At 40.5% G+C, this 27,406-nt stretch overlaps 1 long non-coding RNA gene across 5 annotated transcripts in view; it reads right to left on the bottom strand.

Annotated features, from left to right (window-relative positions):
- LOC132004561 (uncharacterized) overlaps nt 1–27,406 on the bottom strand; it is a 112,364-nt gene that overhangs the window by 63,051 nt on the left and 21,907 nt on the right. For all 5 annotated transcript variants that reach the window (XR_009400542.1, XR_009400546.1, XR_009400543.1 and 2 more), the window contains exon 2: nt 18,371–18,634. This is a non-coding gene — a long non-coding RNA (uncharacterized LOC132004561). The remainder of the gene's footprint in view (nt 1–18,370; nt 18,635–27,406) is intronic.

The raw sequence follows: 27,406 nt of genomic DNA, 5'->3' as shown, positions 1-27,406 counted from the left end.
CTACAACATTCAAACAAACTAACTAAATAGCAAACCATTTTGGGGAAGCAGAGATATATTTCTAGAATTATATCATTAGAAATAAATATACAGGTTTCAGAAATAAAAGAAAAAAGAAGAAATCATAAAGCATACCAAAAAACAAAAAAGGAAACAGACAAACAAGCATATAGCTTATTCAAAGGGGAGAAAATGAACAGAAACCATCCCTGAAAAAGACCTAATGGAAGATCTACTAAACCATATTTTAAAATACCTGTCTTTTTAAATTTATGTATTTATTTTAATTCCGGTATAACTAACATATGGTGTTATTATGTTAGTTTAGGGTGTATGGATATAGTCATTTAACAATTCTATACATCCCTTTGGTGCTCATCACAAGTACACTCCTTAATCCCCATCACCTATTTCATCCAACCCCACCTACCTCCCTCTGGTAAACACCAGTTTGCTCTCTTGAGTTAAGAGTCTGTTTCTTCTTTTGTCTCTCTCTGTTTTTCCTTTGCTCATTTGTTTCATTTCTTAAATTCCAAAAGTGAGTGAAATCATATTGTTGCAGACTTTCTCACACTCTCCAACAACATGTGTGTAGTGATGCCACTTCAAAGAATGAAGAGGTAGACCAGAAGAAAAGAGGTGGGCAGCAAAGCAGTTCATTAAGCCATAATACAAAGCTCCCAAAAAGGAAGGGGATTCGAGAGAGTTGTCCTTGGAGTCTCTAAGTTTAGGGATTTTTATGAGATCTTTGCAGAACTATCTTAAGCAACAAGGGTGTTCTGAGTCATTGCAATCTGGGCTTTGGTCACATTTCTGTCTATCTGTTAGGTTAATGTCTAAATGCTGATGGTCTTTTTTGGATGACATCTGGGGGCTTATGTCTTAACTGGCCACTGCTCATGATGGTGAAAAATGTTTTGTGGTTAGTTGTTTTATTTTAGGACACTTTGCAGAAGTCAATTCTGCAAAGGCTTCAAAACAGAATGTTAGTGTGGTCCTGTCTAAGCTCCAAAACAGGATGTTGGTGCTGTTTTATTTTAATTGTCTTGATTCCATATTGTCTTGTTGGGAACCCTGGCCTGACTACCTAAATAATTCCTAACATTATGGTGTCTTTCTCTGAATGACTTATTTCACTTAGCATTATACTCTCTAGCCCCATCCATGTAGTTGCAAATGACAAGATTTCATTCTTTGCAATGGCTAAATAATTTTTCATTTTATATGTGTGTATATAAGCATGTGTCTATTTAAATTTATATATATGTATACATTATATATTTTATATATTTATTCGTATATATGTGTCACATCTTCTGTATTAATTCAAATATTGATGGACACTTGGGCGGCTTTTTGCAGTTTGGTTATCGTAAATAATGGTGCAGTAAATATAGTGGTGCATGTACGCATTGAATTAGTGTTTTCTGTATTTGGGGGGTAAATACCCAGAAGTATGATTACTGGATCACAGGGAAGTTCTGTTTTTCACTTTTTGAAGCACTTCCATATTATTTTCCACAGTGACTGCACCAATTTGTATTCCTGCCCACAGTGCACAATCTTGCTACCACTTTCTCCAGATCCTCACCAACACTTGTTTCTTGTGTTATCCATTTTAACAGTTCTGACAGGTGTGAGGTGCTATCTCATTGTAGTTTTGATTTCTACCTCCCTGATGAGTAACGCTAAGCATCTTTCCATGTGTCTGTTAGCCATCTGGATGTCTTCTTCGGAGAAATGCCTCTTCATGTCTTCAACAAATGGTGTTAGAAAAACTAGTCAGCCACATACAAAAAAAAAAAAAAAAAAAGAAGAAGAAAGAAAGAAAGACCACTTTTCTACATAATAAGCAAAAATAAACTCCAAATGGATTAAGGACTTAAATGTGAAACCTGAAACCATTAAAAATCCTAGAAGACAACATAGGAAGTATGTCTCTGACATTGAACATAATATTTCTCTAGATATGTCTCCTGAGACAATGAAAATGGAGGCAAAAATTAACTATCAGGATTACACCAAAATAAAAATTTATGCAAAGAGTAGGAAACAGCCAATAAAATTAAAAGGCAACCTGTTGAATGATAGAAGATATTTGCAAATGACATGTGCAATAAAAGATTAGTATCCAAAATATATAAAGAAGTTTTTTTTTTAATTTTGTTCATCTCTTTTTTTTTAAATTTCTTTTCAGTGTAACAGTATTCATAGTTTTTACACCACACCCAGTGCTCCATGCAATCCGTGCCCTCTCTAATACCCACCACCTGGTTCCCCCAACCTCCTACCCCCCCCAACCCCTTCAAAACCCTCAGATTGTTTTTCAGAGTGCATAGTCTCACATGGTTCAACCCTCCTTCCAATTTCCCTCGACTCCCTTCCCCTCTCCTTCTCCCCTTGTCCTCCATGCTTTTTGTTATGCTCCACAAATAAGTGAAACCATATGATAATTGACTCTCTCTACTTGACTTATTTCACTCAGCATAATCTCTTCCAGTCCCCTCATGTTGCTACAAAAGTTGAGTACTCATCCTTGAAATCAGGTAACGTGATGCCGCCAGTTTTATTTTTGTTTTTCAACATTTCCTTATCAATTTCCTAATTTCAAGCTTTACTACAAAGCTGTGATCACCAGGACAGCATGGTACTGGCATAAAAACAGACACATAAACCAGTGGAACAGAGTAGAGAGCCCCGATATGGACCCCCAACTCTATGGTCAAATAATCTTCGACAAAACAGGAAAATTATACAGTGGAAAAGACAGTCTCTTCAACAAATGGTGCTGGGAAAACTGGACAGCTATATGTAGAAGAATGAAACTCAACCATTCTCTTACACCGTACACAAAGATAAACTCGAAATGGATAAAAGACCTCAACGTGAGACAGGAATCCATCAGAATCCTAGAGGAGAACATAGGCAGTAACCTCTTCGATATCAGCCACAGCAACTTCTTTCAAGATATGTCTCCAAAGGCAAAGGAAACAAAAGCAAAAATGAACTTTTGGGACTTCATCAAGATTAAAAGCTTCTGCACAGCAAAGGAAACAGTCAACAAAACAAAGAGGCAACCCACAGAAGGGGAGAAGATATTTGCAAATGACACTACAGACAAAAGGTTGATATCCAGGATCTATAAAGAAATCCTCAAACTCAACACACACAAAACAGATAATCATATCAAAAAAATGGGCAGAAGATATGAACAGACACTTCTCCAATGAAGACATACAAATGGCTTCAGACACATGAAAAAATGTTCATCATCACTAGTCATCAGGGAGATTCAAATTAAAACCATATTGAGATACCACCTTACACCACTTGAATGGCCAAAATTAGCAAGACAGGAAACAACATGTGTTGGAGAGGATGTGGAGAAAGGCGAACCCTCTTACGCTGTTGGTGGGAATGCAGGTTGGTGCAGCCACTTTGGAGAACAGTGTGGAGATTCCTCAAGAAATTAAAAATAGAGCTTCCCTATGACCCTGCAATTGCACTACCGGGTATTTACCCCAAAGATACAGATGTCATGAAAAGAAGGGCCATCTGTACCCCAATGTTTATAGCAGCAATGGCCACGGTCGCCAAACTGTGGAAAGAACCAAGATGCCCTTCAATGGACGAATGGGTAAGGAAGATGTGTTCCATATACACTATGGAGTATTATGCCTCCATCAGAAAGGATGAGTACTCAACTTTTGTAGCAACATGAGGGGACTGGAAGAGATTATGCTGAGTGAAATAAGTCAAGCAGAGAGAGTCAATTATCATATGGTTTCACTTATTTGTGGAACATAACAAAAAGCATGGAAGATAAGGGGAGAAGGAGAGGGGAAGGGAGTTGAGGGAAATTGGAAGGGGGGGTGAACCATATGAGACTATGCACTCTGAAAAACAACCTGAGGGTTTTGAAGGAGTTGGGGGGTAGGAGGTTGGGGGAACCAGGTGGTGGGTATTAGAGAGGGCACGGATTGCATGGAGCACTGGGTGTGGTGCAAAAACTATGAATACTGTTACACTGAAAAGAAATAAAATTAATTAATTAATTAATTAATTAATTTTAAAAAAAGAAACCTAATAGAAATCTTAGAGATGAAAGATATAATAACTGAAATAATAATTTACTAGCATGATTAAAAGGAAGAATCAGTAGACTTGAAGATAGGACAATAGAAATGATCATCCAAAGAATATAAAGAAAAAAATAAGGTTAACATGTTAATCTTAACACCTATCTTTAAGGTATTAAATGTAACCTCAGGGTAACCACAAAGAAAATAGGTTAAGAATATACACAGAAGGAAATGAGAAATAAATTTAAACATTTCACTACAAAATATCAACAAAACACAAAAGAAAACAGAAATGCAGAAACTTAGAAAAGAAAGTAACTATACAGTATATAGAAAACAAAAACCAAAATGACAGAAGAAAGTTCCTCCTTTTCAATAATAACTTCAAATATAAATGGATTAAATTCTTCAATTAAAAGGCAGAGATTTGACAAATGGATAAAGACATCATCCAGCCATCTACAAGAGAATCATTTTAGACCCAAAGACACAAATAGGTTGAAAATGAGAGGATAGTAACCACATAAATCAGGGGTGGCTGCACTAATGTCAGTTGAAAAAGACTTTAAGTTAAAAAAGATTATGAGATGGAATCGGAATGTATTATAAGTGAAATAAGTCAAGCAGAGAAAGACAATTATCATATGGTTTCACTCATATATAAAGAATAGTGCAGGGGAGGTAAAACCAAAGAGGAAGAAATCAGAGAAGGAGACAAACCATGAGAGACTCTGGACTCTGGGAAACAAACTGAGATTTGCAGAAGGGAGGGGATAGGGAGATGGGGTAACAGGGTGATGGGTATTAAGGAGGGCATGTGATGTGATGAGAATTAATGAATCATTGGATAGTACCTCAAAAGCTAATGATGTATATTATATGTTGGTTAATTGAACATAATAAAAAAAAAGATTATGAGAGCTTTAAAAGGGCATTTTATGTGAAAAAAGGTCTATTTAATATAGCAAGTGGATAAATCAATTATAGACATTTACAAATCTAATAACAGGCCATCAAAACAAATGAATCCAAAATTGACAGCATTGATAGGAGAAATAGTACTACAATAGTTCAGAGTTCAATACCCCATTCTCAATAATGGATATAACACCCAGACGGAAGATTTGTAAGGGAACAGAGGACTTGGACAACGTAACCAACCAAGTAGACATAGTACCATATACAGAACACTCTCCCCAACAACAGCAGAACACATATTCTTCTCAAGTGCATATGGAAAAAATTCCAGGATATACTCTGTGTTAGGTCACATTTTGAGATTTTTAAAATCTCAATATATTAAAAAAAAAATTATAGATAAAAGCATTTTCTCCTACCACATTAAGATAAACTTAGAAATCAGTAGCAGAAGGGGAACTAGAAAATTGACAAATTTTGGGAAATTATACAACACACTTATGAATAACCAATAGAAGAAATAATAAGGGAAATAAGAAAATAGAGATGAATGAAAACAAAGCTCAGCATGCCAAAACTTGCTTTCAACACATGAAAGCAGTGCTAAAAGGGAAATTCAGTAAGCTCTTGGGTAGTTCAGTCAGTTAAGCATCTGCTCAGGTCATGATTCCAGTGTCCTGGGATGAGTCCTGCGTTAGGCTTCCTGCTCAGCCAGGAATCTGCTTCTCCCTCCACCCTTCCCCCTTGCTCCTGATCTCTCTCTTTCTCTCTCTCCCCCTCCCTCTCTCAAATAAATAAATAAAATCTTTTTTTTAAAAGGGGAAATTTAGTTACAAACGCATTAAAAAAACAAGAAAGATCTTGAATTAACAACCTAAGTTTACAACTTAGGTTAAAAAAAAAAAGGTAAAAAAATTTAAAAAGTACAAACTAAACCCAAATATAGAGGGATGAAAAAAATAATAAAGATTAAAGGTAAATGAAAAAGAGAATAGAAAAATCACAGAGAAAATCAACACAATCAAAAGATGGCTATATGAAAAAAGATCAACAAAATTGACAAACCTTTAGCTTGATGGACTAAAAAAATTACTAAAGTCAGAAATGAAAGTGAGGTATAATTACTGATTCTACAAAAACAAAAAATGAATTATGAGAAAGTGCTATAGACAATTTAAGCCAACAAACTGAATAATCCGGATGAAATGGGCAAATCTCTAGAAACACAAACTTACACAGACTAAACCAGAAGAAATGGGAAATCTAAATTGACCTAAAAACTAGTAAGGACTCTGAAAAACTATCTGAGGGTTTTGAAGGGTCAGGGGTGGAAAGTTGGGTGAGCCTGGTGCTGGGTATTATGGAGGGCACATATTGTATGGAGCACTGGGTGTGGTGCATAAACAATAAATTCTGGTACACTGAAAAGAAATTTTAAAAATAAAAATTTTTTAAAAAGGCAAAACAAACAAACAAACAAACAAAAAAGCTAGTAAGGAGAGTCAATCAGTCATCAAAAATCTCCTAACAAAGGAAAGTACCTAGCCTAATGGTTTCATTGATGAATTTTACTGAACAGTTTAAAGAATAACACTAAACACAAATTCTTCTCTTACTCTCTCCCAAAAAATTGAAGATGAGGAAATACTTCCTAACTCCTTTTTATGAGGTGATCATTACCCTGATACCAAAGCCAGATGAAGATAGTATAAGAAAAGACCAATATCCCTTCTGAACATTGATGAAAAAAAAAAATCCTTCACAAAATATTAACAAACTGACTTCAGCAGAATATTAAAAAGATTCATAACATATCAATATTTAAAATGTTGATATATTCCTAAAATGCAAGATGTGTCAACATACAAAAATCAATCAGTGCAATACACAAGATTAATAGAACAAAGGGAAAACAAAAAACAAAAACCAAAAAAAAAAACATGATCATCCCAATGCAGTAAGAGCATTTGACAAAATTAAATATGGTAAAAACATGCACAACAAACTAGAAATAGAAGGGAACTACCCCAACATATTAAAATCCACACATTAAAAAAAACCCACAGTGAGCATCATACTGAATGGGGAAATATAGGAGGGAAATTCCCAAACACACTACCTGTTACAACATGGAAGAACCTTGAGGACAATTTGTTAAGTGAGAGAGGCAGTCACAGATAGACAAATACTGCATGATGCCACTTTCATGAGGTGCTTAACATAGTCCTAATCACACACACAGAAAGTACAGGGGTGGTCCCCAAGGGCTGGGGGGAGGAAGGAATGGGTAGTTGTTTAATGCATATTGAGTTTCCAGACCGCAAGATGAAGAGAGTTCTGGAGACAGATGGAGATGATCACTGCCCAACAGTGTGAATGTACTTGATGCTGCTGAACTGTGCACTTAAAATACTGTAAAAAGTGAAAAGTCTAATGTTTGCAGCCCTGAGAGCAGTCCTAGTTGAAACAATAGAAATGACTCCTACTCAGTTGTTTATATAATACCTCCTGAGATCCAGGAGCAGTACTGGAGATGAAAAGAAGAGATGCCTTCAAAAGTCTCACTCCCCAGTGGGTAAAGCCAGAAATCCTGGTGGAATGAGGATAATAATAGGAGTTCATATAAAGTACGAATACAACAGAGAGGTGGGATAATCGTGATTTGGAGATGAGGAACGGGGATCAAGAAAGTTCTCGTGGAAGAGTGTAACAGCTAAAGCAGGTCTAGCATGCACCTAGGATTTCAGCAAAAAGCCCAAGAACAGGGGCAGTCTGAGCAGAGAGAAGAGACCACGCCAAGGACTGTAGCATCGATGATCCATTCTAGTACCGGCCGTACAGAGAGAATGCCAGTGAGGGGCACAAACATATAATCCCACCTTGAGTGTGGACTGTGTATTGTAGGGTGATCCACTTCATCTTTCTAAAATTTAACCCGCCATCAGCAAAATGAAAATAATAATCCCTACCTTATAAGGATATTAGGATAATTAGTTGTGCTTAGGGATGTTTGTAACTTGGCACTGATGCTGGCCCATGGGAAATGGCCCCTGACTTACAGCTATTACAGTGACTGTAGATTCCTCACAGAATATGCATCAGACCAGCCTCCTGGCAAAACCTCACAGCAAGGCCACCAAACAGCAGGACCATACCTGGCATGGAGGATGCTGAGGCAGCCCTCTCAGAGGAGCCCATCCCTAGACTTTGCAAGTGAAAAGTTGATGAAGGCTACTGAACGCCAGCGAGGTGTGACCCCAGGGACTTGGCCTCTCCTGGTAGACTCCTTCAGAGCCCTAAAACAACTCTCTGCATTCCAACCAGGGAAACTTTGTGTTCAGGAGACTTTCTTTCTCCAAACCAGTCTTCAGACCCCCTAATCTCGCCGGACATGGGACATGGAAATAAGTTACTGATTCCAGTTGGTGTAAGGCCAGGTCAGATGACTTTTCACACAGCAGGGGGCACTGGCCAGAAGGAGAACGTGCATCCATGGGAGAAAGTCTTAGTCATGATGCAGGAAGTGAGCTAAAAATAAAATAAAATAACAAGACTTCCAGATGAAAATTCCTCCCACTACCAGCAACCTCAGCCTAGCCTTGGTGTGAACCTTGCAATCTTCCTGGCCCCATTGCCTCCCTCTCCCTTTCACACCATCCTTTTGAAACTGCTTCCAATTCCTCATATATTTACTTCTATTTCGTACCTCCGAATATTTGCAGAGGAGAATTTGTTGGCATGGGACAACCGCTCCACTCCCTTCATTTAATTAACTTGTATGTACCCTTCCAAAAAAAAAAAAAAAAAAGCTCAGCTCAAACTTCTCAAACTTAACCTCCCCATCAAGAAGTGTCCTTGGCCACTCCCTTCCTGCTCAGATTCTGACACGCACCCCCCAAACCTCTGAGCTTAGGGTCACTTAGCAGATACATGAGGATCCCACACGGGCTGACAAGCCCTACATTCTCATGGAATTCTGTGGATGCTAACTATCAAATGGTATCACAGGATTTTCAGTCATTTATTGACCTTCCTTTCCCACTTGAACGAATGTTCGTCAGTGCCAAGGATCGAGTTTGGTTATCTCAGTTGCCTCAGTGCCTCGGGTAATATGTTCAATATATATTTTAATGAAGGAGGGAATGGATAGATGAAAGGAAGGGATGAAACAGAGTGAGGGAGGGAGGAAGAGAGAGAGTGTGGCGGAGAAGTGGAGAGGAGGGAGGAGGGAAGAGGAAAGGAGGAAGAGACAGAAAGAGTGGGAGAAGGACAAAAAGGAGGTAGGGAGAGGGAAGGAAGGAAGAAGGGAGGGGTAGGCGGAAGATGAAGTGAGGGGAGAAGGGAGAAAAGGTTGACTCTCCCCAAACTGCCCTCCCTCCCACCACCTCCCGCCGCAGCAGACAAATCTAGCTTCCCAGTCAGCTGCTTCATATGGAAGGGATCCTGCACCTTGCTTTTGGTCACTCCACTGGGATCTTTCTCAAGCCTGATATTGGCTCTCAACAAGCACTTCTTGGACACCTTTTGATAGGAGCTTGCAGAATGAGCATGTTTCAGGCTCCTTCAGACATCTGTTTACTCCCTTTCCGCTACTTAAAATCTCTCTGAAGTTAGGAAGGTTATTTTATATCTTTGCTTCATTTTGCTCATCTGTAAAAACAGTGTTTATTATACCCACCTTGAAGGTAAGAGTGAAAGGACACGAGGAATGTTTGAGTTGTGGGGAGTTTTATTAGAGCCTAAAGCCACCAACAGGGGATCTCTCAGCTCTCAGAGTTATTATGAGGTTTTTCTCAGTTTCATTCACTTTTTGAAAGCCCAAGGAAGTTTTATAAGTAAACATTGCAAAAATGTCTCCTTCTGCTTCTCGCAATCACACACCTAGTGCCCTAATAAAATTAGACCTCCTCTTTGGCTCAACATATGACTCCCTCAGCTTAAATATTTCCTGCTAAATGGATCTTTTAAAAGTCCTAGGGAAAAATATTTGCATTAAATATGCCAAGAAAATAAATACATGCCTACAGCATAACGAGCAAATTCAAATTAGTGAGAAAAACATCAAGTTTACAATAAATAAATAAGTAATGCATATGCATTTCCTGCTAGAGGACAGGCAGTGAGCAGGGAGGTCCAACATGGCACACTTCCCCACATGGCTGCCCCTTTAAGCACTCTCTGACCCTTAAAAGGCTATTCCATTTCTCTGGGCCTCAGCTTCCCCAACCATAAAATAGATGCACCAACAATGTCTTTGTAAGAGAGGTAAGGTGTGGATTAAATGAAAATGAACACTAGACCTGTAACCATCTGCCTAGAACTTAGTAAATGCCCAATATATCATCGCTTTCTTCGTTCTCATAGAAAGCCCCAGTTTGGGGGTATCTGGGTGGCTCAGTGTGTTAAGCCTCTGCTTTGGGCTCAGGTCATGTTCTCAGGGTCCTGGGATCAAGCCCCGCATCAGGCCCTCTGCTCAGCAGGGAGCCTGCTTCTCCCTCTCTCTCTGCCTGCCTCTCTGCTGACTTGTGATCTCTCTTTCTCTCTCTCTCTCTCTGTGTCAAAATAAATAAATAAATCTTAAATAAATAAATAAAATCTTAAAAAAAAAAGTCCCAGTTTTCTTCATATTCGAAGATAGGTAAATTTCAATATGAATAAGGTGCCATCTATACCATCTAGATCAAAAACATATTTTAAAAAAAATTTTTTTTCAGTGTTCTGAGATTCCTTGTTTATGCACCACAGCCAGTCTCCATGCCATATGTGCCCTCCTTAATACCCACCACCAGGCTCACCCGTCCCTCCACCCTTCTCGCCTCAATAACCATCAGTTTGTTTCTCAGAGTCTATAGTCTTTCATGGTTTCTCTCCCCCTTCAATTTCCCTCAATTCACTTTTCCTTTCCTTCTCTTAAAATCCTCCATGTTATACAAAATTTATTATCGTGACAATACCCACTGCTGGCAGTGTAGTTAAGACACTGATCTGTTTATACTCCCCTGGAGTATAAATTATATTATAAATTTGCAAAGCAAATTGTTTCAACCTTTTAAAAACATACACAGGTTGACAATCATATAGCAACTTTAAGAAATATGAGTAGCCTTTCCCCCAAAATTCTACCCCAGCTATTAATCCTAAAGAAGGGATTTTCTAGCTTTTCTGAGGACCTCTGGGGTTGCATCTTGGAGGAAGGGGAGCAAGTAAGCTTTATTTCTGACTATTATATATCTTGTAAGTCTATGTTATATTTTTAGCAGGTGTGGAAGGAGAAAGGGGGATCAGGTTTTTCTTCAAAAAATAAATAAGAAAAGGAGCTTATTATTTGGAAACCAGTGTTCAAAGGCAATAATACAAAAGAAAAAGATTATAAACACAGTGAATTTTAATTAAGCAATGAGTTATATAAGATTGGAAAAAAAGTAGACTAAATATCCAACAGAGTGTAAAAATTTTTAAATGGACTGTTCACTTGATGAAATGCCTGGCAACTTTTAAAAATAATCACTATAAAGCCTGAATTCTAACACAATAGCAGAAATAGATGGAGGAGGAGCAGTGGAAGAAAAGCCAAGTCTTCAGCATTTACTGCTGATTGTTCGTCAGACATGGAACCACGGGCTCACAGAGAATGTGGGAATAACCTGCAGATCTATTGTGTGAGAGGAACAGAGCCCAGTCCTCTATACATTCGTCATCAGTGACGACTTTAACCGGACTCGTTACACTCACAGTCAGGGACTACAAGAGAACTTGAAAGGAAGGAAGGAAGGAAGGAAGGAAGGAAGGAAGGAAGGAAGAAAGAAGGGGGGGGGCAGGGATGGAGGAAGGAAGGAAGAAAAGACAGCAGAAATTTGGTTTTCTGAGATGGACGGGTGAATCGTTTTCTTTCTTTCTTCTGTTTTTCTTTTTCTTTTCTTTTCTCTTTTGTTGTTTCTTTAACACTGGTCTTGTAACAAAAGAAAATTGTACACTACTTGAAGAAGAAATTTGGAATAAAAGGCCACCATTTCTAGTTTGCAAGAGAATAATCAAAGGATTCTCCAATTTAAAAAAAAAAAAGCCTCATATGCAGATTGCTGAAAATAAACCATTTTATATTAAAAATTTTTTTGGTCATTTTTTCAATTAATAGAAGCACACCAATCCCAACCTCTAAATAGAAACTGAGAATGACTACAGCCTCCCAGCATCTGTGCAGGTCCTCCTCCGATTGATTCTGCCCAGCAGCTAGAGTGATCTTTTGAAAATAGAAATCAGATTGTGTCACTCCTTACTAACTAACAAACAAACAAACAATCAAAAATGTCTAAAGCCTTCTCATTGCACTTAAATAACCCAGGCCCCTTATTGTGGCCCATAGGGCCCTACCTGATCTAGTCTTCATGACTCCCTCTGGGCACCTCCCTTTGAAGCCTCCTTGGGATTCCAGGCCCATTCTCCTCATTCTTCCTTCTCAGATATCCCCATTCATCCATCTCCACATCTTTGTACTCGCGTTACTTTGAATACACTTTCTCCTTGGGTTTTCTCCAGACTGGGTCCTTTTCATTCCTCAGATCTCCCCAGAAATTATCAGTGAGCTGCTGGACTCATAGGATGCACCAGGAACCATTCCTGTACTAGTGGTCCACAATTTACCAGACGAGATCCAGCACTGTGGAGCTGATCATTTGCATTACTTCCTGATAATTCAGGAAGTAAACAGGCAAGGACAATTCTCTGTGACATGTGTGGTGGGTGCTGAAGAAAGAGATGGCAGGGCGCCTGGAGTTACAGAACCCAGTCTTACAGGAATTGGGGAGAATTGCTGAGGAAGTAGCTCCCAAGTTGAAAGATAAAGAAAGGCTAGCTAAAGAAGGGGTAAGCAAATTGTTGCAGCCATGGGGACCAAGAAAGAGTGTGTCTCACATGGAAACTGAAAGTGGTTTGCTCTAGTTGTTGCAGTCTAGTGGGTTCATCCAGAACTCTGCATACACAGGTAGGGGAATTCTTAATCATCTTATTGAAGAGGTCAGAATCCAGGGATCTAACCAAGAGTGTTGCACAGGCATGTGGGTCAGTTTCCAAAAGCAATTAGGCACAACTTTCCTCATAGCCCTACAAACACCCCATGCTGACCTCACTTCCTTCTGGTCCTCAGGAAAGTGATGGTGTGTCCCCAGGCCTCTGAATGGGATCCGAATAGACTCCCTTCTCCTTCTAGACTACTCAAGAGTGTCTGGGTCACTTCACTCACCCAAACTGCTTCTGGGACAAGGAAACCCAGAAGCTCCAAGGACATTAGATTTTATGCTTAAGGTGCATGTCCCCAAGGGGCAGGAGTACAAAGGCATGGTCATGAACTTTGAAAGGCTCTGCTTCCCACCCCACCCTATGGGTGCAGCTTTTGAGCTGTGCAGGGAGGAAGATTGCACATAGGAGATCTGAATCTGTTTTCTTGTGCTCTCACCCTCCTTGCCTAATTCGGATTTGCATTGAGTGGAGAGCAGAAACAACCCACATCCTCAAACAAACCAAATCCTCAACAATAAGGAGCCCCTGGGAAGAGTCTGAGATGCCAAGAGACCTAGTCTCTACCCTGCTCTTAGTTCAGGCTGCTGTACCAAAATACCACAGATTGGGTAGATTAAACCACAGACATTTATGTCTCACAGCTGTGAAGGCTGCCATGTCCCAGGATCAAGGTACCATCATGGCTGGTTCCTAGTGAGAGCCCTTTTCTTCCCTTGTAGATGGCTGCGTTCTTGCATTATCCTTACAAGACTAAGAAAGAGAGAAAGTGAGCTCCTTAGTCTCTTATTCTAGGACACTAATTCCATCATGAGTACTCTACCCTTATGGCTTCATCTACACATAAGTACCTCTCCAAGGCTTCATCTCCAAACATCCCACTGGGGGTGAGGGCTTCAACGTATGAGATTTGGGACACTCAATTCAGTTCACAGCATCTGCTAACTCTGGCTCTCTTAGGAGTTGTCTGTCATTTCCCTTTTCTGTTCTTTCCATTTCCCTGCCCAATGAGAAATGTCAACAAAAACAATAAGCACCTATAATTATAAAGCACTTACTGTGTGCTGGGTACTATTCTAGAGGTTTGGCATGTATTAACTCCTTCAATCCTTATACAACCCAAATAGGCACCATAATTTTCACAGCTTGACAGCTCTTAAAACTGAGACACAGGGAGGTTACGAAACCTGCACCAGGTCAACTAAATAACCCAGGAGGGAAAGAATGCTAAAGATGTAAAGAAAGGACAAGTAGGTTCGAAAGACCTCTCCTGAAAGGAGGAGGGTGTTGCTAGCAGAAGGAAGGCATTTAGGAGGGATGTGGCCACAGGGAGGTACAAAGTGAGTTGGAGGAGAATGAGGGTGAGCCGAGCAGTCCAGACTTCCCCTCCTGTGATGGCGCATCTCATCACCTCATACAGACTCGGCACAGTCCATGCTCAAATGACTAGGTCGCCAGTTATGACATCCAAACTCTGCAGTTTCAAAGCTCCTTTAGGAGGTCTATGTTCTGTGTTCCTCAAAATAATTTTCTCTCATGTCACTTTTAAAGTATCTGAAAAGAGAAACCTATTAATAAAATGAATGAGGAGGAAACCAGGCCAGCTCGAAGCTCACATCCAGGGAAGCGTTGTGCTCTTTCATTCAACTTTTAGGGAGTGAACCCACATTTGTGGAAGGAAATTGGGTGGCAGCAGTACTGAGAATTGTTGCTGTTTTCTGAAACATGGTAATTGGCAAAGGAGCATTGTGTGAACACTATTCCAAACAGGATTGTGAGGGGAGGATCCCCTGTAATTATGGCCACAGTAGATAAAGGGTCTATATTCAAAGACATCATTGTGAAGATTCAGATGAAGGGGTAGAATTAGTGAAATAATAGAAGTTAATTTCTATTTTCCTTTTTCTGAGTGAATGAGGCATATAATTAACTCAAATCATCTTCGCCCACTCACACGTATGCAGAGCACATGTAGGCATGCTCAAGTACGTACACACACACACACACACACACACACACACACACACAAACCCTCCTTCTGTGTATTCATAGCCACTCACACCAGAAGAGCATTGACACAAAAATAAGCAGTTCTATCTGGAGAGAATCCCTTTCTATCACTCTACACTCACTACCACCTTGAGGCATTGGCCATTGCTTTATTGGGAACCCGTTTGTTGTACAGGTGGGGTGGTGATTTCAATTGCAGATGTGGGTTCCAGTCCCAGCTACACTAAAGGGAACTGTGTTAGCTCACCCCAGTCCTCAGTTCCCTCACCATACACCTGCTGTGATAACAGGGTAAGGGGTCCATGTTCTTACCTAAGGACAGAATTTTCCCAGTGAAGAAATTAACAGCTAGGGTAAATGAAAACACCCTCTCTCCTTGATGTGAATTGCCTACATGAGAACACTTGCCCCAGAGAACATTTGCTTCTTGTCTGCACATTTGTCCAGCTGGACAATCAGCCCAACGTACTCATGAACCAAAGCATCTGGCAAAGCTTCCAGATCCTGAGCCCCAAGAGGCTGACAAAGACCAAGAACTCTGCCAGGACCTCTCAGGCTCCTGTCTTTCTCAGGGCTGAGATTAGAGTGAAGCAAGTGAGGCACCTCAGGTGCCACATTTAAGGAGGTTCCCCCTCTCAGGGCATCAAGTACCAGGTTTTTACCTTTTCTCCCCTGAGTGCCTCACTCACCTTGCCCTAATCTCAGCCCTGGTCTTGCTCCAGGTTTTGATAAGTCAAGACCTTGAGTCTTGTTTCTTACTGCCACAACTCCCTTCTGCTCTCAGAGGACATGTTGCTAGTATAACATTTCCCTCTACAGGGTCCCTCCTCCTTCCCCAAAGGTTTAGCTACTGTTTCCAGCATGTCAGTGCACCTCTGCCCATCTTATGTAGCCCCCTTCTCTTCTCCTAAGCTATTAGGACTGGCACAGTTTTATGGGAATGAGTGCCTTCTTTTCTCTTTGTTGCTGACTTCAGAGATTTCTGGGGCAAGAACTAATGGCACATTGTGGTCCCAGGTGGACACATATCACAGTCAAGATTAGTATCAGGGCAGTGTTTCTCAACCTGTTTTTCATTATTACTATATTCTAGGCCAGCTTCCTAACACAAACATTCTCAATGGAGACAATATATTCTCCCCTAGGAACTTTAGAGACATTGTTTTCTCCCACTTGACCCTCCCTCCATGGAATTTTAATATCAAAGATATTCTGTTAATCTGTTTACCTTGTTACATAGAGTTCAGTTTGAATGATTACAAGCTATTATAATACCTAAGATGTTTTCACCCTCCTCACCTCAAGAATCACCTTGAGGGGTGGTATTGCCCCCATTGAAAATTAAGGTATTAGGAAGCTGGCCTAGAAAAATGGTAGACAGATTTCTCTTTTTTGCCATTGATCTCCTCCAAGTGAGACAATGTGAGCCTTGGTTGATTATAGGCTTAGTAGTTGAGTTCAATAGGTTAAGAGAACTAAAAATTCAGGGAAATTTTAGAAGTAAGGAGCTTTCATTTTTTCCTATTTTCCCTGTAGGAGCTTCCCTGGTTTATCTTCTCAGCAGGTCGAAGAGATTGCAAGGGCTTAGTAGTCACTGGTCTACCTTTATTTCTTGGTGTAGTTAATCCATATAAAGAATCTGCAAGTCTTGGATTCTTCCTCCCATTTCCTATCTGCCCAGATCTGGTGTGAAATATTGATCCCACGTGGCTGTGTCTGCCTTGGCAGACCTACACTTTCTTTCCAGACTTGAGGCAGAGAATATTAGCAAGTTCCTCTGGTCACAGTTCTAAAGCCACATTTTCCAATCATTCCCCAGTACTTAGTAAAACTGACCATTTGAATTCCATCTCTTTTATACCTTATTTATCACTTGGTTCTAAACTCAGGAAGGGAAAAATGAGATATTACTTATATGTCCCCTAACACTCTAACATGTATAGTCCTCGTGTAGGTTGTAGGCTTTCAAGAGAACACTTTGTGTGTTATATTTCATCCATTATCCTGGAATCTAATAAAATATATTGCAGATAGTTTCACTAAATGCTTTTGACTCTATGAGTCAAATATTTCTCTGAACTTTGAACTGTAATTTAAAAATGTTTATTTCCATCTTGAGTCTGCAATGAATTTTCTATGTACTCTAGAATGTCGCTTATTTTTCCCTGGTCCTCAGTTTCTCCATGTGAGAGAGAGCTCTGAAGTTTCTTTCACCTCTGCTATTCTAGGACCCTAGCACAGATGTATACATATGATGTGAACAAGATGTTTGAGGGATTGGGGTCTCAGGCAAAGAGAGAGACCCCATGGCATATATTCATGGTCCTGAACCATAATTGTTCAGTGTGGCAATATTGCTTTTCAATTTCTCTGGACGTGGGTGATGGCCACTTGAACTTTTCTAGATATCCTGGAAAAACTATGAAAGAACAACTGACAGACAGGTTGAATGAAAGAGTGAGAGAAAGAGAGAGGATGAAGCAGAGAAGCAAGACTAAGAGGCAGAAAGAGAGAGAATGAAGAAGATGACCAGAGAAACAGAGGCAGAGAGACAGTCACAGAGAGTCAGAGAAAGAGAGAGAAGCATAGAAGAAAACTGAGTTAGAGAGAGTGGCAGAGTGAGATAGGAGAGAGAGATAATCCTAGAGAATCTGAGAGCCATAAACAGAGACAAAGACACACACAGAGTCAGGAAAGGAAGGGAAAGAAATAAAATAAAATAAAATAAAGCAGAGACCAAAACACAGACTCAGAAAGAGATAGAAGCAAATATGGAAACACAGAAAGAACCAGAGACAGAGAGACAGAGATAAAGACAAACAAGAGAAGAGCAGAGCTCAGGAGTTGCTGACCAGGCACACCCACAGAGAGATTTCCAGGGAAATCTCTGGCTCAGGAAAAAAAAGGGAAGAAAGAGGCATTTTTATAACCTTTCCAAATTATCACCATTACGGAGACTTTTCCCCTTTCAGGTATCTTGGGTGGGGGCCAGGGTCTCCTGTCTCTTTCCTGCTCTCCTCTGCCAAAGCTCTGCTTGTGCACAAAAGACCAAGTTATTTGAGTCCCGGGTGCTGTTAAATGCTCTCTTGCCTTCATTTACAATGTGCTAGAACATGATGTTCCTCAGGAGATTTCGTGTGGGAGATAGTCCCTGCATCCAAGAATAGCAGGGGCCGCCAGCCATCCTCCCTAAACCACAGCACAGCCAAGAGTGGATGTGTTCACACTTCAACTTCATGAGTTTGCAACTTCAGTTTAATAGGCCCAACAGTGCCGACACCAAACAAATCTCTCCCTGGCCCAGAAGCAACCCTACTCCCAGGCTGAGCTCCTAGGAAAACACTTACTTAAAATCCAAAGCCTGCAGCCTGGGCAGGAGTCCACGTACTGTAGGTATTTGCCAATTTGTGTGTATCCTTCTAGGAGTCTAGGAAGTCTTCATTCGTCTTCTGCTTCTCCGGACTGCAGGGACTCAAGAGCCAAAAAGTACCCGCAGTCATTTGCCTCTGGTGGTACTCAGCATCCACACTGGTCCACACGTGATTCTGCTTCTCACCACATTTTAAAGCCCCATCCTATTTCTCAGTCTTCCTCCCACTTCATCTACTCTCCTGTTTAGGGAAGAATGGGGCAAAAATATAAAATAAAATACAATAATTAAATAAAATAATTAAATTAAATTAAATTAAAAAATAAAAATACCATCACCTTCTAGGTAGTGATCTTTATACACATGCATCCATGAACATGGATTGTATTATTCCATAGGTGCCATGCTTTGATCTCAGGGATCCTGTGCTGTGTGATGCATCTACTCCTTATCTCATTTTTTTCTCTGTAGTAAAAGTACCCATCATGGTGTCTGCCCCTTGGGAGGCACTACACAAATATTTTGAATGAAGTAGTGAGCTTTGACCTCCACTTGGCCACTCTTACCACATGTGGCCAGTGAGTGAGGTTCACATACAGGATTTCTGTGCGCTTCCTACAGGGAGCGGCAAAGGAGAAACTCCCCATCTGACTCTGCGTATACTCAAGGAGGAATCAAATCATCCTGGGGCCGTGTAGAGTAAAATGGAAAAAAAAAAACAAAACCTGGGAATTAGAATCCAGAGACCTGGGATAACCTCCTGGGTCTACACATTTGTTACTTGAGGGATCTTAGTTTCACCTTTTCTAAAGGTATATCAAAAGGTGCTTCCCTCTCCGAAGGTCAAATGAACTACAACAGAGAAAGCCTTTTGTAAATAACAAGAATTTATTTCTTTACTCTTATTTTAGGTTGTCTATAGCATCATTAGGCCAGAGGCCAATGAAAATGAGTTTATTTTAAGCTCCATGGGGAATAGTGTCTGGCTACACAGGAGGCACTTAATCAATATTTATTGAATAGAGGGATGTTTTTGAGTCATTTTCTCAACTCTCTCTTTTATTCTTCATTCTAATACCTACCTGACTTCTGGATGTACAGCTTTGTCTTCTACGTCATGTTAGACCCTTTGCCCTTGGCCTGGAAAAGAGAAGACTTCCTCCCTTCTCATGACCTCCAGTATGCTCCAGTGGACCTGGATAGTACTCACCCAGTGAGCTCACCCACATCACTGTCTCTAGAACTTAACTTCTTTTGGGATTTTGACTACAGTATCTTTCTTACTTCAAACACATACGTTAATATCAAATCAATAGCCAATTAAAAAAAATCTGTCCCTGTGAGAAAGAAAAAGAATTTTTCTTTTATCCCGTGAGAAAGAAAAGAATTTTTAATTCATGTTGGTAACAGGGATTTAAAGGGAAAGCCCCTGGGATCTCAGAAGGATAGAAGGAAAAATTAGCCAACTGGCCCCCAAGGAGGGGACAGAACAGAGGTCATCTGACCGCTCTCCCATTTCACCTAATAGTGCGCCTTCCAGTTCTAAATTTACACTCTGCAGAACCAGCAGTGCTCCATCTACAAGGATGAAGGGATCTTCCAAATATCTGAGAAATCTCTAAGGAAAAACAGCATTGCTTTTGTGCACATTTTCCACTGGCATAGCCTGCTAATAAAAACGGCCTCAAAATTCAGGCTACATCTAAGTCCAAATTTTCAAGCCTTCACTGTTAATCCTTTTTTAATTGACATGGGATATATTCCCAATTATTAATGGAAAGTGTGCTTTCTGGAGTCTAATTAAATGCTCTAATCACATTTCTACCCTTAAAAATGGTTTCAGGTTGTTGTTTTGGTTGCTGTTGTTTCTCTAATGAGCTGTTTACTTTGCTGCTAAACACAGTGTGGACACAAGGGGGGGGGATTTAAAAACAGCTCTAAATATTCAAAAGGAAATAGCTCTGCTATTGGTAAAAATATCAACCTCATGTACAGCAGGGGGTGGTAAGAAAGCCTAAATTTATTGCTGCTGTGTTGAATGTGCAAATGTCACTTCCTTAAAGAGGGAAAATTAGTTTTTAAGCCTGGTTTAGCAGCCAGAATCTCTGGCTGTCTGCATAATATTGGATTTTTCAAGGCTTCTATGATGCCCCGGGTGGGGTGTTTTGCATGCAAATTGCAAATTATATAATGCTAAAGATGTTATATAAGGAAAAAATTAAGACTAGGTTCTCTCTCTCTCTCTCTTTTTTTTTTCCACTTTCCTCTTCAACCTTTCTGGTCCTTTGACTTCAGGTAACATTTATTGAGCACCTATTGGGTCTTAGGTGCTTTTATATCTTGAAATCTTATGACAATGAATTAGAAGATGTAGAATTACTTGATTTTTGTGGATTAGGAACCTGGGACTCTGAGAATGTAAATGGCCAAGCCATCCCATAAGGAAGAGATATTGTTCATTGCACACTGCTGTACACTACAGCTTCTCAAACTCGGGCATATATCAGAATCCTGGAGAGGGCCTGTTATAAACTGCAGTGGGGCCCAAGAAGGTGCATTTCTAACTATTCCCAAGCGATGCTGTTGCTGCTAGTCAGGGGACCCCACTCTCCAGCATATGACCTCATTGACTAGTTGACCTTATAGGAAGAAGGAATTCCAGAAGGTCATTCAATGCATGTCCCTGCTTTAGGCAGGTAAAATATTAATTATGCTTGTGTTATAGATGAGTCATTGGAGAATTGTTGGAGATTAGAGAAGGAATGTCTTTCCCTGAGTCATCCAGGTAGGAAGTGCCAGGTTACTACCATTTTTATCACTGGTTTAGCATCTAGCAGGTAAGATACCTTTAAAGTGTGAGTTTATCTAATGAGGCAATTTCCCCTCTACCCTTTATTCTGTGAACCAGATTTCAAAAGGAAGTTAGCTTTGTGAAATCAGATTTCCAGAAACCAGCCTTGTCTACATTGGTAGTAGGAAAAGCAGAGTCTGTAACTGGTCTGGCTTTCAGACCAGGAAATCTCTGTCTGCAATTCCCCCAATCAGCCTCCCAGCCCAGCCCACAGCCCATAAAAAACTGGATGCCACAGTGCACCAGGGTAGCCACACTGAAACCCAGGCCTGAGCCTTCCATTCCCTGTAGCACCCTCCCCAGGGACTCTAAGGTAAGAAGGTGCCACATCCCTGAGTACTGGAGTACAAGCTGAGGTCAGGTGGCTTGCTTACTTGTCATTGACTGCTGGCATAGGCTTTGGTGGCAAGACATCACAAGGGTTTTATGAGAAGAAATAATGTAGAAAAGTCACAGTCAAGGAAAAAAAACATTCATTAAGGATTTCACATCTACAGTTTGGGTATGACTGCAAGAAAAAAGAAGGAATTTCAAACCTAATCTCTACAGATCCATAAATGCTTTTTTAAATTTGTATTTACTTATTTATTTATTTATTTTTAAGATTTTATTTATTTATTTGACAGACAGAGATCACAAGTAGGAGAGAGGCAAGCATGGAGAGAGGAGAAAGCAGGCTCCCTGCCAAGCAGAGAGCCCGATGTGGGGTTTGATTCCAGGACTCTGCGATCATGACCTGAGCCGAAGGCAGAGGCTTTAACCCACTGAGCCATCCAGGCGCCCCCATAAATGCTTTTTTTTTTTTTTTTTTTTTTTTTTTTTGGTGCAAAATGGTGGTTTATTAAAGCACAGGGACAGGACCTGTGGGCAGAAAGAGCTGCTGCCCCGGTTTGTGAGAGATGGCAGGTTAAGTACCTTGCAGTTGAAGGAAGGTGAGGGGAAGGGAGGTTTCAACGAAGCTTTCATATGCTAAAGAGGGCCTACAAGGTGCCTGGATACCTGAGGCCTTGCGGCTTGATCAGTGTGGTCTTTTCTCAAGCCATTCACAGTTCTGCTATCAAGCGTCTTTGTTAGTGAGATTTGGGTTTAGAAAAAATTTAACTTTATTTAGGGCTGAGGAACTGAGTTATTTGCCTCTGGAAATTTGTGCTATTGATAAGGTAACTTCTTTGTTTGTAGATCTCTAGGACATTTGTAAACCAAGGGAGACTGTCTTGCAGGATTGTGATCTCTGCGAGTTAACTATTTGTTTCTTATGGCGGTCAGGGGTGCTTGGGGATGCTTTTTTTAAAAATAAAGTCTCAGGGGTACCTGGGTGGCTCAGTGGGTTAAGCCTCTGCCTTTGGCTCAGGTCATGATCTCAGGGTCCTGGAATAAAGGCCTGCATTGGGCTCTCTGCTCAGCAGGGAGCCTGCTTCCTCCACCCTTGCATGCTTCTCTGCCTACTTGTGATATCTTTCTCTCTGTCAAATAAATAAATCAAATCTTATAAAAATAAATAAAGAAAGAAAGACAGAAAGAAAGAAAGTCTCAGTACTCCACCCTTCCTGTTCATTGAATTTGAGCTTGCACCTTCATAAATGCCAGCACATCTGTAGATGGGAAAATGCTTCATCCAGAGAGACGTGCACATTATAGAAAATTGGAGGATCAGCATTTACCAGGAAATACATAGCTGGGGAGGCACATGATGGGGATCCACCCCCAGGTCCCTTTCATTTCAATCTGTGCTCCTTATTGCCATCCCACAGGTGGGTCAGGAGGCAGGTATGGCAGGATGCCTCCAGAAGGCCAGAACCCGGGGCAGCACCCCCATCATTCACAATAAACCCAGTATCCTGAACTTACTGTACCAACTTGGTCAGTCTGTTTATCCACATTTGGGCCTCAAACTCCTTTTCTTTTCATTTCCTTCATATCTGAAATTCTGATTAATAAAATCCATTAGTCTGTCTTCATCATTATAGACTTCACAGTCAGGATGCAAAGAAAAAAAGTTACTTTAATTCTTGCAGATCTAAAATACAATTTAATTCTTCTAATTTTGTTTTGCTTTTCTCTCTCTGTTGTTGTCTCTCCTTCTCTTTCTCTCTCCTTTCCTATTTTTCTTTCTTCCATTTCTATCCCCTCTGCTGTCCATTCTCGCACCTAGTGTTCTGTGTATGGACAGCATCTTCTGTCACTCACTATCCCTACGATTGCTAAGTGGACAGAACTACTTAAACAAATGTCTCAAGGGTGCTGGATGATCTGGGACAAGCCATGCACCTTTCTAGGCCTCTCATCTCCATCTATTAATTGAGAATTTGGGGCCAAAGGATCTTTTATTAATTTCTTTCTCTGTATAGCTATTGATGAAGTTCTAGAACCTAGGTGAGGTTCGGTGGGCTGAGGTCCGGAGCCGATGACCAAGAAAGAATTCTTGAGACATCTTTGGTGCAAAATGGTGGTTTATTAAAGCATGGGGACAGGACCCGTGGGTAGGAAGAGCTGCTGCCCCGGGTTGTGAGGGATGGCAGGTTATGTACCCTGCAGTAGGGGGAAGGTGAGGGGAAGGGAGGTTTTAATGGAATTTTCATATGCAAAAGAGGGCCTACAAGGTGCCAGGATATCCTAGGCCTACCGGAGGCCTTGCCCTTGTGGCTTTATCAGTATTGTCTTTAGACCAACCATTAACATTAGGATAGCTGGGAGACTTTTCGGTGGGATGTCACAATCCTCCTATCAATCATCTTTGTTAGTGAGATTTAGGACATTTGTAAGCCAAGGGAGGCTCCTGTCTAGCAGGATTGTGAGCTCTGCAAGTTAACTATTTGCTTATTGTTCATGGCAGTCAGGGCTGCCTGAGGGATGCTACACATATGACTGGCACTTCAAAGTCTCTCATGTTTCTCAACCTTACTGTTTCTTCACCTGCGTATAACCTCTAGGTCATGATTCTTCACCTGGAACATTTGGCTCTTTCTTTCATATCCTATCCCCCCTAAGTCAGGAGATAGCAATCCTGGGAAGCTTCTTATGACTATATATGAGATCTATTGCTGTGTAACAAATGACCACAATTCTAGTAACTTAAAACAGCACAAAGTGACTATCTCAGAGTTCCTTGCAGGCATGGATTAGCTGGTACTCTGCTCAAAATTTCACAGAGCTAAAATCAAGGTGTCGACCACAGTTACAATCTCATCTGAGGCTTAGGGTCATCTTCAAAACTCATTCAGGTTTTTTAACAGAACTCAGCTCCTATGATTGGATGGTTGATTCCCCCATGATCTTTTTTGCTTTCTTTGAGGCCAGCAGGAAAGTCTCTTTGGACATCACTTTTCTTACATGGGATCACCTGATTAGGCCAAGACCACCCAGAAATGCCTCCCTTTTGATTGACTTGAAGGGTGCTGATTAGTAATGTAATCACAGGAGGCATGTTCCGTCTTACTCAGAGGCTCCATTTACACTCAAGGGAAAGTCTCTATCTCTAGCACATCCAGGCATCATGGCAAAGGAGATAAAGAGTTTTGTACCAACAGTGGGATAATTTAGCCTGGAATGACACAAGCACTTTTATTCACAGCTCATTGGCCAGAACTATCCTCATGACTTACCTGACCACATAGTATCCAGGGAGTGGTTGGAAGCAGAACAATTGGAAATATTTGACAACCATTACTGAAGACTATTACAGAGGGCCATTGTCTTCTTTTTAAATTTAATTTTATTTTTTTTAACATGCACTGTATTACTTGTATCAGAAGTATAGGTCTGTGATTCATCGGTCTTACTCAATACACAGCATTCACCACAGGTATGTGCTATAGGTCATTGTCTTCTATTTCTTGATCCCTAGTACTTGCCTGCAAGTAACTGAAGCATGGCAACAAATATGGATGTCAAGAAAGAACATGTCTGAGGTTATCTTTATCCTCCCTTCTTCTACAGGCATGAAACTCAGAAAATAATGGTTCATTTAACTGTGTTTTCAGGACAGTTTTGTATTTATACTTGGCTTGACAGAAGTATCGTTACTGAAATTAGGAAAAACAGAACCCATATTTTAGAAACAGAAAAGTGTAAAAATACTTCAGTGTTACTATATTTAAGAAAAATGTGGATCTCTAGTATATACATGACCCTTTTCAATGTGTTGTGGTTCATGGAAGTCTTCACGGGACAGTTTGTCACTTTGCCTGTGAGCTGAGGGTAGCTATTCATTCTATGATTTTGAAAAAGAGATGTTGAAATAAGGTCAGAAATTAAGTGTGGTGTGGGCTAAATATTCATAGTGAGCATTTTCATTATCCTTGAAAGAAAATGTCCTTGAAGAAGGAAATTCAGAACATTCCTTAAATTGTTGTATTTTTTTTAATCTTGTTATCAGTACGATACAGATAAATTTCAGAGCAGTGATGCACAAACATTCATTCAAGAAGCCACAGCACTGGGATAATGCATTTGGGAGGAACAATAAGTGGACTGAAGCTGTATCTGCTTTTCCCCAAACCACTAGTTTAAAATAGAACACTGAAGTTAGTCCAAAGTTTTAAATGCCTAAAGAATCATCATCACTGACCTCACTCTGATTCTTCTCATATAGTCAGAGATTTTAGACATAATTATCAAAGTAATGAGTCTTAACACTGCAGCGATGCACAGAGTGGGATCATAGATAAGTAGATATGGAAAAGGTGGCCCCCTATAGTAGTGCTAGCACAGCGTCCTGGTCTATCATCAGACTGTCCAATTCCGGTTCTGAAAGGGATTCCAGTCATGAGGATGGACACAGGGTTAAGGGGCTGTCAAGAAACCTGCCCACCCAGTGTCCATCCTTTGCTTTTGAAGCCACAGAAAGATACGTCATCACCCTGAATTCCAAGTGACACAGGAGCAAGGGAGCTATAAGAATTCAGATTCTAAAACTTGGAGATCTCAGTTCCAAACTGAGACAGGGAGGGAGAGATGAGCCAAGTCAGTCAACACATAGAATCTGAGTGAATAATGCAAGGCCAGTCTCATAGGAGCTACACAACAGGGCCTGAGGTAAGTGCTCACTTGGCACTGCCATGCAGCAAAACCAAACCATGTGTAAGACAGACAGACAATGGGAACAAGAATAAACCAGTGTAGGGTAAGGGCTCAGGGAATAAACCAGGGACAGAGAAACTTATCAATAGCCAAGAAGAAAGAAAAATGAAGAGAAAGAGAGTTGGTGTAAACACCCAGGGTTAATGCTAAAATCAATAATAAACAGGTATGCTAGGTATGCCATAGGACCTAAGAGTCCATTGAAAACCCAGATATACTTCCTGCTTAGCATTATTTCCTTATGGTTCCCTTTTTGAAAATTTAGAGATTCTTTGCCCTTCTTATTTCCCATGAAGCTGAAGATCATTTCTAAATTGTGTGCAAGAAACAACACAGGAGTATAAACACCACAAAGTCTGAGGCTAGACCACCATAGCTACCTGAGGAAGAGTGAAGACACTTGAGGAAGACAGGCTCTCCATGCACACAGTTAGCAATGTTGCTGGGCATCACTTATGAGCCCTTCCCTCTGTGAGGGACCAAAAGAACAAATTTAATATATATAGTAGATAATAAATGCTTTTTGAATGAAAACATAGCCCAGTATTCACCAGCAGGGAATTTGCAGGCTATAGAACAGAAGAAAGAGCATGAATATATGAAGCATTAGCTCCCTGTTCCATCTAACATGGAAAAAAGTTAGAAACCATTTCAATGGTGTTCTCTTAGCTTCCCTAGTAAGAAACAGGTGTTACCTGGCAATTGTCAGCAAGATTGGTAACCTTGTTGCAGTGACAGGAAGAATTTTAACAAAATAGAAGTTTCTTAATGTATTACAAACTGAGTTGGTGTGACACTGATGGAGCTCACACATCCAAAAGAGAGCAGCCACATCCCCAATGCTGCTGGATTTCACAAGGAAGAAAAAAGCCCAGGACAGCAGCAACCACTTGGTTCAACACTGTGGTCAACCCAGCAAAAATTTGAGCAGGTAGTGAAATGTGTTCTATTGATCTGGTGGGCTATTGGACAGGTGGTTACTTTAGGGGAAGGCTATCTATGAAATTAAGAGGAAAGGACTTTCTTCTATTCAACTTCCCTTCAAAAGAAATTCATTTGTTAATCAATACAGACTATACAAGG

This window comes from Mustela nigripes, chromosome 1, assembly GCF_022355385.1.
Source record: "Mustela nigripes isolate SB6536 chromosome 1, MUSNIG.SB6536, whole genome shotgun sequence".
Taxonomy (NCBI): Eukaryota; Metazoa; Chordata; class Mammalia; order Carnivora; family Mustelidae; genus Mustela; species Mustela nigripes.
Note: the sequence above shows the minus strand (reverse complement) of the source record. Positions and strands in the feature narration are given on the sequence as shown.